General features: G+C 44.0%; 1 long non-coding RNA gene across 1 annotated transcript in view; it reads left to right on the top strand.

The window, feature by feature from the left end:
• LOC145459265 (uncharacterized) overlaps positions 1-1,970 on the top strand; it is a 167,819-nt gene extending 165,849 nt beyond the window's left edge. Inside the window, exon 2 of the long non-coding RNA XR_013921322.1 lies at positions 1,809-1,970. This is a non-coding gene — a long non-coding RNA (uncharacterized LOC145459265). The remainder of the gene's footprint in view (positions 1-1,808) is intronic.
• Positions 1,971-11,175: the final 9,205 nt, after the last annotated feature.

Raw genomic sequence — 11,175 nt, 5'->3', positions numbered from 1 at the left:
AATTAGAATTACTGAATTCACAAAATCTTAAAAATTGAATCATGCTCAGGTCGTATCAAATCAGAATTCATTCTCACGCACGAGAATGGCAAATATCCTTACAGCAAGTTTGGCTCGTTTCACACTATACAGTCCTGTAGCATTTTCAGGAAAAGCGGATAGTGGATTAAAATTAACATTCGAGCATACCCATAGGCGCCGACTTTTATTTTTTTACGAGGTGGCGAAGTCTTGTGACGTCATAATTGTTCCCTGTCGATGACGTCATCGTCGCACTAAAACGCACTTTACTTCATGCCGCTGGTGTGCGTGCAGCGTTAAACCGTTCGCGTTTTACGTTACGTTACGTTTTAATACCGGCCCTGCACTCATTATTATCAAACCATGCAGTCGAGTAATTAAGTGGAATCTTGAAACGGTACGATCATCCGTCCGTCCGAGGAATGCATCGAACAAAAATCGGAATTTACGTCACTGAGAATTTGGAGTTTGTTATTAACCCGCAATGCGTCGTGTGTGTAACGAAATGCACAACGCACTGGGCTGGCAAGTTCGCAAGTAACACACGACAACTCTCGAATATGAGATTTCAAACAGACAAAGAGACAATAATGATGATTACAAACGCGAAATCGCGCAGCCAATCAGCAATTGTCTCTTGCGGTTTCGGGCTTCGCGTTGGGAAGCTCGCATCGCGGCAATTGTTTGCAGATTAAAACAGTGATTTTGGCGGCATTGGTGCATTTCCCGATTTACGTTCGCTAAGCATTTTTGGAGTACATTCAGGCGCGTAGCCAGTGGGGTTTCGGGGGACCCTCCTTAAAAGCAAAACCCGTCCTTTTCAAATGAGCGCTCTGACGCTAATACTCGGTTGCAATTCAGTCGTATTATCAGTGTCACGCGCGGCCAATTAACGAAAGGCGTGTCGACAATAAGCGAGATTCGTCCGTCCGTACATGCACAATGTAACAGGACACGATCTCCCGCTGAGATAATTGCGAAATTAGGTCATTCATTGCCCCGCGCTCGGCAATTGTTGCTAGCCTGATTTATCGGGGTAACCCTAAAAGGAGGGACCGCGGAAACTGCGGAAAATGCGGAACTCGCGGAAACGGCCCTAAAACGCGGAAACTGCGGAAAATGCGGGAAACCTCGATTCCTAAAGCGCTGAAACAAGAGGAAAACGCGGAACGCGGAACAGTCGGTCATTGACCTCTATAGATCACAAAGTAGCCACTAAAACGAGGAAACAGAGGAAAAGGCGGAACGCGGGACAGTCGGTCATTGACATTGGTAGATCTCATAGAGGAACTCTAAAGTCTAAAACGACGAAACTGCGGGACACCAATGTTAGAGTGAGGCGAAGTAGAACTCATAAATGGCAGAGAACTGTTGATGGCGCTTCTTCGTTTTACAATACAAAAATTTATAAACGTCAAAATAAATTGTTTTTTCCCTTGGGAGAGACGGATTAGGGTTGGCGGAGGGGGTATACTAGGGTTACGTGAGGGGGATATTAGGGTTGAGGAGAGGGGAGATATTAGGGTTGGGGGAGAGGAGGTTGTTAGGGTTAGGAGGGTTAGGATTAGGGTTAGGTTAGGGTTATGATTAGGGTTAGGTTAGGGTTAGGGGAGGTGGGATATTAGGGTTAGGGGAGGTGGAATATTAGGGTTAGGGGAGGTGGGATATTAGGGTTAGGGGTTAGGGTTAGGATTAGGATTAGGGGAAGTGGGATATTAGGGTTAGGGGAGGTGGGATATTAGGGTTAGGTTAGGGTTATGATTAGGGTTAGGTTAGGGTTAGGGGAGGTGGGATATCATGTCCCTAACCCTCTTCTCCAACCCTAATATCACCCCTCTCCCCAACCCTAACATCCCACTCTCTCCAACCCTATATCCCGCCTCCCCTAACATCACCCTCTCCCTCAACCCTAATATTCCCGTCCCCTAACCCTAATATCCCACCTCCCCTAACCCTAATATTCCACTTCCCCTAACCCTAATATCCCACCTCCCCTAACCCTAATATCCCACCTCCCCAACCCTAATATCCCACCTCCCCCAACCCTAATATCCCACCTCCCCTAACCCTAATATCCCACCTCCCCTAACCCTAATATCCCACCTCCCCTAACCCTAACCTAACCCTAATCATAACCCTAACCCCTAACCCTAATATCCCACCTTCCCTAACCCTAATATTCCCCCTCCCCTAACCCTAATATCCCACCTCCCCTAACCCTAATATCCCACCTCCCCCAACCCTAATATCCGACCTCCCCCAGCCCTAATATCCCACCTCCCCAACCCTAATATCCCACCTCGATGACCGACTGTCCCGCGTTCCGCTGTTTCCTCGTTTTAGTGCCTACTGTGTGATCTATAAAGGTCAATGACCGACTGTTCCGCGTTCCGCGTTTTCCTCTTGTTTCAGCGCTTTAGGAATCGAGGTTTCCCGCTTTTTCCGCAGTTTCCGCGTTTTAGGGGCCGTTTCCGCGAGTTCCGCGTTTTCCGCAGTTTCCGCGGTCCCTCCTTTTAGGGTTACGCGATTTATCGCGTCACCTACAAGCGTAATTCCACTGGCTTCAATAATCGCATCTGCAATAGACCCCGTGCGCACGGTATCATCGTTGGCTTACAAAATCGCATCGGCATTGGCTTGGTGCACATGATATCATCACTGGCCTACACAATCGCATCTGCAATAGGCGTAGTACGAAAGATACCGCTAGCCTAACTACCGCGTCTCGGGCCTACCATGCTTTGGCTCCTACTTTCCGATGGTTTGGATAAAATGCCGTTAAGTATATGCTGATTAGCGATTCTGATTAAAGAGTGTCATCTCCAAACTGAATGGCATCGAATGTCCGCAAACATGTGCGACGCGTGTGTACAACTGTACATGCGTAATTGATTTCTGCTAATACTTGAACATAACCATCAAAAGCTGTGTGTCAATGCTTGAGTTATAAAAGAGGTGAGGTTTGAACCACCTGAAATCGGCGTCATTATAGCACATATTCCATAAAAACTCGCACATTTTGACTTGCGCAAATCGTCGCCAAGGCTACATAACGTAGGATGCATTAATAAGCGCGGTATTTAATTGTCCGATGCGTTGATAAGCGCGCGTATTTGATTGTTCACGACCGAGAACGGAGTAGCTAATTAACAGCACGTCCGGATTCGTCGACAAGCTTATCATACGCGTATAATCGTCAACACGATGATATCGTTCACACCAGACAGAAGCCGCCAATGCAGACGCGATTGCGTAGACAAGCGATGATATAGTTTGAACTGGGCCTACTGCAGATGCGATTGTTCAAGCCAGCGGAATCAGGCTTGTTCGAGATACGATAAGTCAGGCTGGCGACGATTGCCACGCGCACGGCAATGACTGACCTAATTTCACGACCATGTCAGCGGGATATCATCACAGACTCTTCGCGCTAATTGAAAACTTGCCTCTCGCAAATCGGCCGCACCGAACACTGATAACTAGGGCGATTTTTTTTTGACCTAAAAAACGGATGATTTTGACCTAAAAAATCTAAATTTTGACTTTTTTTGACCTAAAAAAACTGAAATTTGACCAAATTTTGACCTCACGTATGCAAATTAGGTGTCTTCGCACATAATGTCAAAATTGTACTACTTATCTTCATTTCTGGTTGGAACTGTCTGTCCTTACAAAGTAGATTGGCCTGAAAGAACGTTTTTGGCTCAAAAACTGACACATTTTTACATGAAAAAACTAGTATTTTAACGAAGTCTGGCCCTATGAAGAATTGCAGTAGTTACATTACGTATTATGGTGGAATAATTAAAACTTGTTGTAGTACAACGAAAGATACTTTCCTACATTCTCGTGTAGAAAGTGTTTGTTTTGTGGTATTCATGGTTTGTCAACTAACTATGGTCATGGTCATTTACACCAGGCCGATATTCTTCATTATTTTCCGTAACTGCCAACATATAGCACGGCCCACCTCTAGGATTTTTTGTAAGACACCGCTTACGCGGATGAGGTGGCGAGGCGGAGCCTAGGTGAACCTCCAACACTTAGCTATCGGAATTATGAAGTCGACCTCGGTCGGAATCGAACCCACACCCATTGGTGTTGCAGCCGCGGATTATGCCACTGCGCTATCTAGGGTAGAAAGTGTCTGTTCTTACTAAGTATAACTTGCCATGAATGGAGAAAGAACGTTCAGCAGCAGCAGTTGTTAGCTGACAACACTGAAGTTGTGTGCACACTGCTTGCTGGCGATGCACCGTGTTGCTTCATTCTGACAATGTTGTCTATATCAGTGGTTCTCAACCTTTTTCACCTCGCGGACCGGTAAAATTTTTAAAAATGTCTGGCGGACCGGTGCACTTCGAAAATTGAAATGAAGCCAAAATGTAAAGTATGCAACCGATTTTTTTGCAATTATAGGGTGCTATAGAGGGACATTTAAAGGGTTTTGATCGTAAAATTAATTATCTTCATGATAGCATCCATGTGATTTTATGGTAGTCAGTCTGCTGACTCGAGGTAAAATTGCCTTATCCAGATAAACGTGCTACCGCCGAGAGTCGTTTACAGTCTTTCGCGCCGAAGGTCGTGGGTTTAACCGACCGCGCCAACTCGAACCAAGTTGAACCAAGCACATTGTCGTGCTACCTTGCTCATTGCCCACTTCCATCAGACGCATACGCTACTCTGGCAATTACGAATACAATGTGTGCCGCAGGAAAACACCTTGCCGCAACTATAGCGGCCATCCGGAAATTCGGGCCGCAAAAGCACTTCGCTAACCCACCCCAAAAACGTTGGTGTTGATCCCCCACAGGGAGATAAGCCAAACTTCCGGGGGATTCACCCCCAGACCCTACAGTTCGGTGGATGTTTTCACCTGTACTTGTGAGCACATCCATTCTACTCGGTGTAAGCAGAGAGTTTATGTAGCTTAATCGCGGCAATACCGAATATTATCGATCATTATAATGACTGAATCGGTTTTCTCGCTGCCGAATTTTTGGCACACCCTTCGGAGTTCCATGTTAGCCTATACTTCATTAGGTGTGGGTAGGTCGTGGCGAGGTAATGGCTGACGCATAAATGCCTATTTCTATAAATCATGCGTATATCTCGGAGAAGGGCACCTAATATGCAAGACATTTAGTGACATTAAATCGCGCGAATCGCGAAAATAAATTGAAAAATGTTGGGAAAAGTTACGGTCCTACACAAAATGAATGAATCGAAAACGAATGATCGCGCAAACTGCGCTGTTTAGCGATGAGTCAGTTCGTACCTGTTCTGTACTTGTCGCTCGTCAAATAACATGTCTTGATCTTTAAGTCAAATCGAACATGTTTCAAGCCCTAATGACACCTCACGAACTTCTGAATTATTTTGATGTTTTATTTATTCTATCAATGGACAAGCCTTCAACATTACATCTTGAAATTGAAGCATAAAATTGTAATATACCTCGCGGACCGGCAGGAATGTCGTCGCGGACCGGCACCGGTCCGCGGACCGGCGGTTGAGAACCACTGGTCTATATCACAATTTTTCAGCTTGCGCTTCTTGATGTAAGAACCATGCAATGCCCAAGCAGTCTTGCTTCAGTTAGGATATTGCGGTACGTTGACCATAAAACCATGTCACTATTTGTTTCATTTGACCGTTTATGATTCACAATGAGCAGACGATGGGCCGTTTACAACGGTAGGCCTATCTAGTAGGCTACAGGCTGTAAATTATCAAATGATAAGTTCACAGACAGCGCAAAATCTACGATACAAACGAAATGTTGAGGTCAAAAAATGTCTGATTTTTTAAACAATTTTGACAAATTTTGACCTAACGCTACAATTTTGACCTAATTTTGACTTTTTTTGACATGTCAAAAAAAATCGCCCTACTGATAACACAATTATTGAATTGGAACTGAATATTGGCGTTACAATGGTCATTTCAGAATGACGGGGTTTCGCGTTTCAAACGGGGGATTCGAATCCCTTGGCTGCGCGCCTGGAACACGCGCGTATCAAAAACGAAGACGTTTCTAACGAGGTCGCATCGATTCGCCGATTCGCCGGATTACTAATTACTGGTCACAAACAACTTGGCGTTTCAGCATTTCGTACGAGGTGGCCGCCACCTCGTAAATATAGTGACGAGGTGGCTGCGCCACCTCGTAACCTCGTAAGTCGGCGCCTATGAGCATACCAATACATCACGCATTAGATTGGAATAGAATTAGAGAAAAGAAGCATTTCACAACTAAGATTAGAATTTCATTGCCGTCATTTAGCTCTAATTAGTGGAATTACACAACTAGAATGATCTAGTTGTCCCAGTATGGTAATGCAACAATCCGATGCGCAATGCTCAAAATTACTACGACGCCTAACCTTAGTAATGTTAACATTTGAAGCTGATGTTTCGCAATCTCGCATTTAGCATTTAGCGTATCGCTATCGTAATTTAGCATGTCCAGTCCATGGCGTGCCCTAATCTGGAAAAGTGGACTCCGACTTTTTTAGTTTTAGAACTGTTTTAGCATACCACCTTTGAAACTTTCTGGACTAAAGACATGAAATACATGTTCCGCTTTTAGAAGTAGTATTTATATTTAACTTTCAATTCCCAGTATCATATATTTTGAGTTCTAATTAATATCAGTTCTTTTGTCTGGATAACGTACATGTTGGAGTATAAAAGCAAGTGTAGCAATGCGTTTAATTTCCGGAATAAAAGCTACACAATATGGTATTTCTACGGTCCACTATATTAAACGTTTACTAATCGCGCATGTGTTTACACCAGGGTTCTCAACTTCCCATGTATAACGGGCCACATTTTAACATGAAAAAGTGCTGCGGGCCGCAGAACATCATTGCCATGTGATCGTAGGCTACTAATAAATTCACTGTAATTACCAGTCGTACGCGGACGTTTAATTCCTAATTATGCATTCTTATAAAGCATTATTGGACAGCGTTCGCAAGTTTGCAGTTGCTGTTATTTGTGTGAATACGTTTGTTATCTTACAGTGGCGTAAGTAAATCAGAGCGATTTTTATCCTTTCCCACCATGGCTGAAGCCCCATCACCAGGCCTGTTTATTTTTGGATATTGGGTTTTATTTTTGGAGATTCTCCAAAAATAAGATTTGAAAACATCCAAAAATAAGCTTTTTTTTCTTGATTTTTTTCAAGTTTTTTAGTGAAATAAACGAGTCAGAGCAGTGTAAATACTGCTGAAACAACCAGGAAACTCACAAAAACACAGGCCAAAAGTAGGCTACATCCACTCACTGGAAGGACCAGAGGCGTGGCGACAAGAGTTGAAGAGGCGGCATGGTATGAAATCGTACGAGTGTGGTGCGGGCTGCACCACTGGACCTTGTGGCGCAGGCCGAATACCGCCACCTCTACAGCAATCACTTCGTCCACACGATGATGGGACTGAATGCTGGTTACCTCAGACAGCAACAGGACTTGATCCAGGAGATCAAAAGTACGTACCCCAAGTTTGTTGACACCTGTTGGTTGTCAATTAAGAAGATGACCACTTGGTTAACTAGACACCGTACCCAACTCCTCGGAGTTATAAACGAGGAATAGTCCGGCCTGTGCACCTTAGCCGCAGTGGTGGATCCAACTGATCGTCCTCGATCGCATGGCCACGGAACTGAGCACCACCGTCACGAAGCTTCAGGGACTTGCCCATCTGATTGTGGAGCAGCAAGTGAAGCTCCATCGCCTGGTCGAACGCCTTCAAGCTCAGTGCCCAGCTGAGGACTGGGACAATGACACCCACGGCAAGGAAGGTTTTCTGGTTAGACGGTGCTGGGCTATCAAGTTCACTGTGGCACGCATCTTCGTGGAGGATCAGGGGTGTGCACTGTGCAGTCCTCAACGTTCTCGATAATATCGACGAAGAGGAGAAGCAGTCCACGTTCGAGGCAGCAGGGAGGATTTATTGCAGGGCTCATCGACGGCATAAAGAAAATTGAAGTTGCCGACAATGAAAGGGTCCTGCCCTGTGGTGCAACCTTGTAGGCAGGACAGAACAAACACTTCTTGCTCTTTTAGATTCTAATATTATCAACAAGAGTGATACATATATATATGCTACTTTATTTGCAGCTCAGTGAATTGATCGACAAACACCGGGGTGGGCACCTGAGTAGATACAGAATATCAAAGACCAATTCCAATCCATATCTCTCCGATACAAAATGGACGTCACTTTCAAGCGCTTGCCAGGAGCAAAGGTTTGGAAGATTGAAGAGTTTGAAACCATCCGACAGTTCTTTGGACCCATATGGTTTGATATTTCCCACAACTGCGACGGTCGAAGCTGATTTCTCGAAAATCAACTAGGAGAAGGGTCTCTACCAGGCGTCACTGACTGATTTTTATTTGGAAGCCATTCTTCAGGCCAAAGACTTTGTGAAGAAAGTATTGGAAAGTTAGATCAAGATCACTGATGATGTCGATGTGTTGAAGGACATGAATACATGATAATAACATACTTTCGGTGAAGTTTTCTAGTAGTATTAGGGCTTAAAAACACCTTCAATTCTTATTTTTGGAGATTCTTCAAAACTAAAATTTGAAAACATCCAAAACTAAGCTATTTTTGTTATTTTTGGAGAAATCCAAAAATAAACAGGCCTGCCCATCACTAATTGAAAAAGTCAGCTTTGTCAAGTTGATGTTTTTGGTGGTCGTCGATAAAAGCTCGTCATTGCTGAACAACTGTCCCCTCCAGACGTTTGTCCTGCTAGCATTTACTCTGTGAAAATGTCCACTCTGAGAAAATGCAACCATGTTATGAGCTAGGCAATGTTCGTGCAGTCGGTGAATTCGTCTGCTGGGCTAAAGTAGCCTACGCGCAGCAGCTTGTTGCAGAAACTGCGATAAAAGATTGACCGACATTAATGTTACTCATTTGGAAACGGTTGAATCAGACAACTGTAGCTTCAAGATTTGCCAGGTAGTATTGTCCTTGTTGCTAAATTCCGGAAACAGGGATTTGGCACAGTCTGCTGAAGTTTTCTCAAATCTTCATTAGTAGTTATATAGATCGCTCTGGGTGTGCCTGGGGCTCTTATGGGATCGCTCGACCGGTGCCGCGAAAACTCGTGTTGAACCGGTGACCCATTTGACCCCCCCTTCCGCTCGACCGGTGCCTTGTAAGTATATGGATCGCTGATGAGGTGACCCCTCGCTGATGACTTTGGCGGTTGAAATCTGTGAGTTGGCGGCACCCCCCTATCGCTCAACCGGTGCCTGGGTTAGTATAGGCATCTCTCGACCGGTAACCCTTTTCGGCATAGGGATCGCTCGACCGGTGCCTCGAAACTCGTGTTGAACCGGTAACCCTTTTCGGTATATGAATCGCTCAACCGGTGCTAGTATAGCCATCTCTCGACCGGTAACCCTTTTCGGTATATGAATCGCTCAACCGGTGTCGCGGTGGTAATTCATACTTTCGGGTATATGCATCTCTCGACCGGTGTTGAATATGTATCAAGTAAATAGTCATGTGAATGAATCTTTGTTAATGTGTATATCGTGAAAACTCGCGGTCGTGACTCGCCTTTTTTTGCTATAGGCAATCGCCATTGTTTCTTATGGGTGCGTCGGCATATCGTACTTTCGAGTATAGGCATCTCTCGCGCGGTGTTGAATATGTACGAGTCACCAACAATAACCGCACCAACGGAAACGCGGCTTGCAATAGGATTACGCGTGCGACCTATATTTCGAATGACCTCTGCGCTGAATTATTTCTCTTATTTCTTACGGCGGGGGTCGCATGCGGCTATTGCGTCTTATGGGTGCGGTCGTGATTCGTACTTTCGGTATAGACTGCGGGCGGTATGTCGTACTTTCAACAAAAAAGGTGTGAAATAGTTTGCTAAGTCTAGGAATCACTTGCAAGGTAATATTTTGGTATTTAGTTTACCACAGAACCGGCGTAGACGGTGATTCGAATATCAACAATAACAACGGTCACAAATTACCACTTCAAATAGCTGTGAAATAGTTTGCAAAACCCCGCGATCGCTGACAAGATAATGTCTCGGTCATAACCATCTTTCACGACTTGGTGTTACAGGCATATTGATCGCTCACGCGGTGAAATTTTAGTAATCAGTTTGTCACAGAACTTGATATCGCTGGTAAGATTTAACAAGTAACGAATAACAGACCACCAGTGTCGGTAACTTGAATAGCGACAAATTGTCACTTATTTCCGCTCTAACCCTAATCCTCTGTGAAGTGAACGCTTATTCAAAAGGGTGTGATATAATTTTAAAATCCAACGACCACTCACCGGATAATACTTCAGACATAGCAATTCCGCATACCCGCCTACAAGGTAATATTTTGGTAATTAGTTTGTCACAGAACCGTCGCACGCGGTGATTGGAAAACCGACAATTTGTCACTCGCCCGCGATCGCTATATGTTTCACGCCTCCAGAATAGTGGCTGACTTTAGTTGCGTGATAAGATCCATGAAAATACTCAATCAATGTGTTAGTTTATCAACTTGAAATGAAACCCACTACACAAATCAAGTCAATTCGTATCTGAATGTTTTAAATCGGTACAACTCTAATCCTTTGACAAATCCCTTACCGCGTTTTTGTTGAATCGAACGTAACCCGAATATTACTGACGCCAACTTTCAGCCGCATCGAATTATTCGCACATTCCGCGCCACTGTTTTCACACTTATAGAATCAATACCAACTATAACTCTACAAGAATCAAGAATCAAAGTATGTGCATTACACAGTTATTGTCTTTATTAACTTGAAATCAAAAACTTAACAAAAACACACAACTAATCATTTGGCAACTCTAGCATTACCAAAAAATTCCAGTATTGTTGATTGAAAATCCTTGAGTCATTATTATCAAAAATGTTATAGTACCGCATCGGAATCCATTCGCGGGATGTACTAAAGTTAAATCCAGATAATCCAAAATGAAATATTTGGACTTTGACATAGTCTGAATTGAAATATATTGACAAACATGACTACCAACTTTGATCCAGTCACATTTCAAGATCATACTTTGAAACAATCCTTGAAACTTACAACTCTATTCACGACTGAGTTTTCCGTTTATCAAATAGAGTTTCAGTAAATA

Source organism: Botryllus schlosseri, chromosome 16 (assembly GCF_051294905.1).
Source record: "Botryllus schlosseri isolate E-star chromosome 16, Bs_hap1, whole genome shotgun sequence".
NCBI classification, from domain to species: Eukaryota; Metazoa; Chordata; class Ascidiacea; order Stolidobranchia; family Styelidae; genus Botryllus; species Botryllus schlosseri.
Note: the sequence above shows the minus strand (reverse complement) of the source record. Positions and strands in the feature narration are given on the sequence as shown.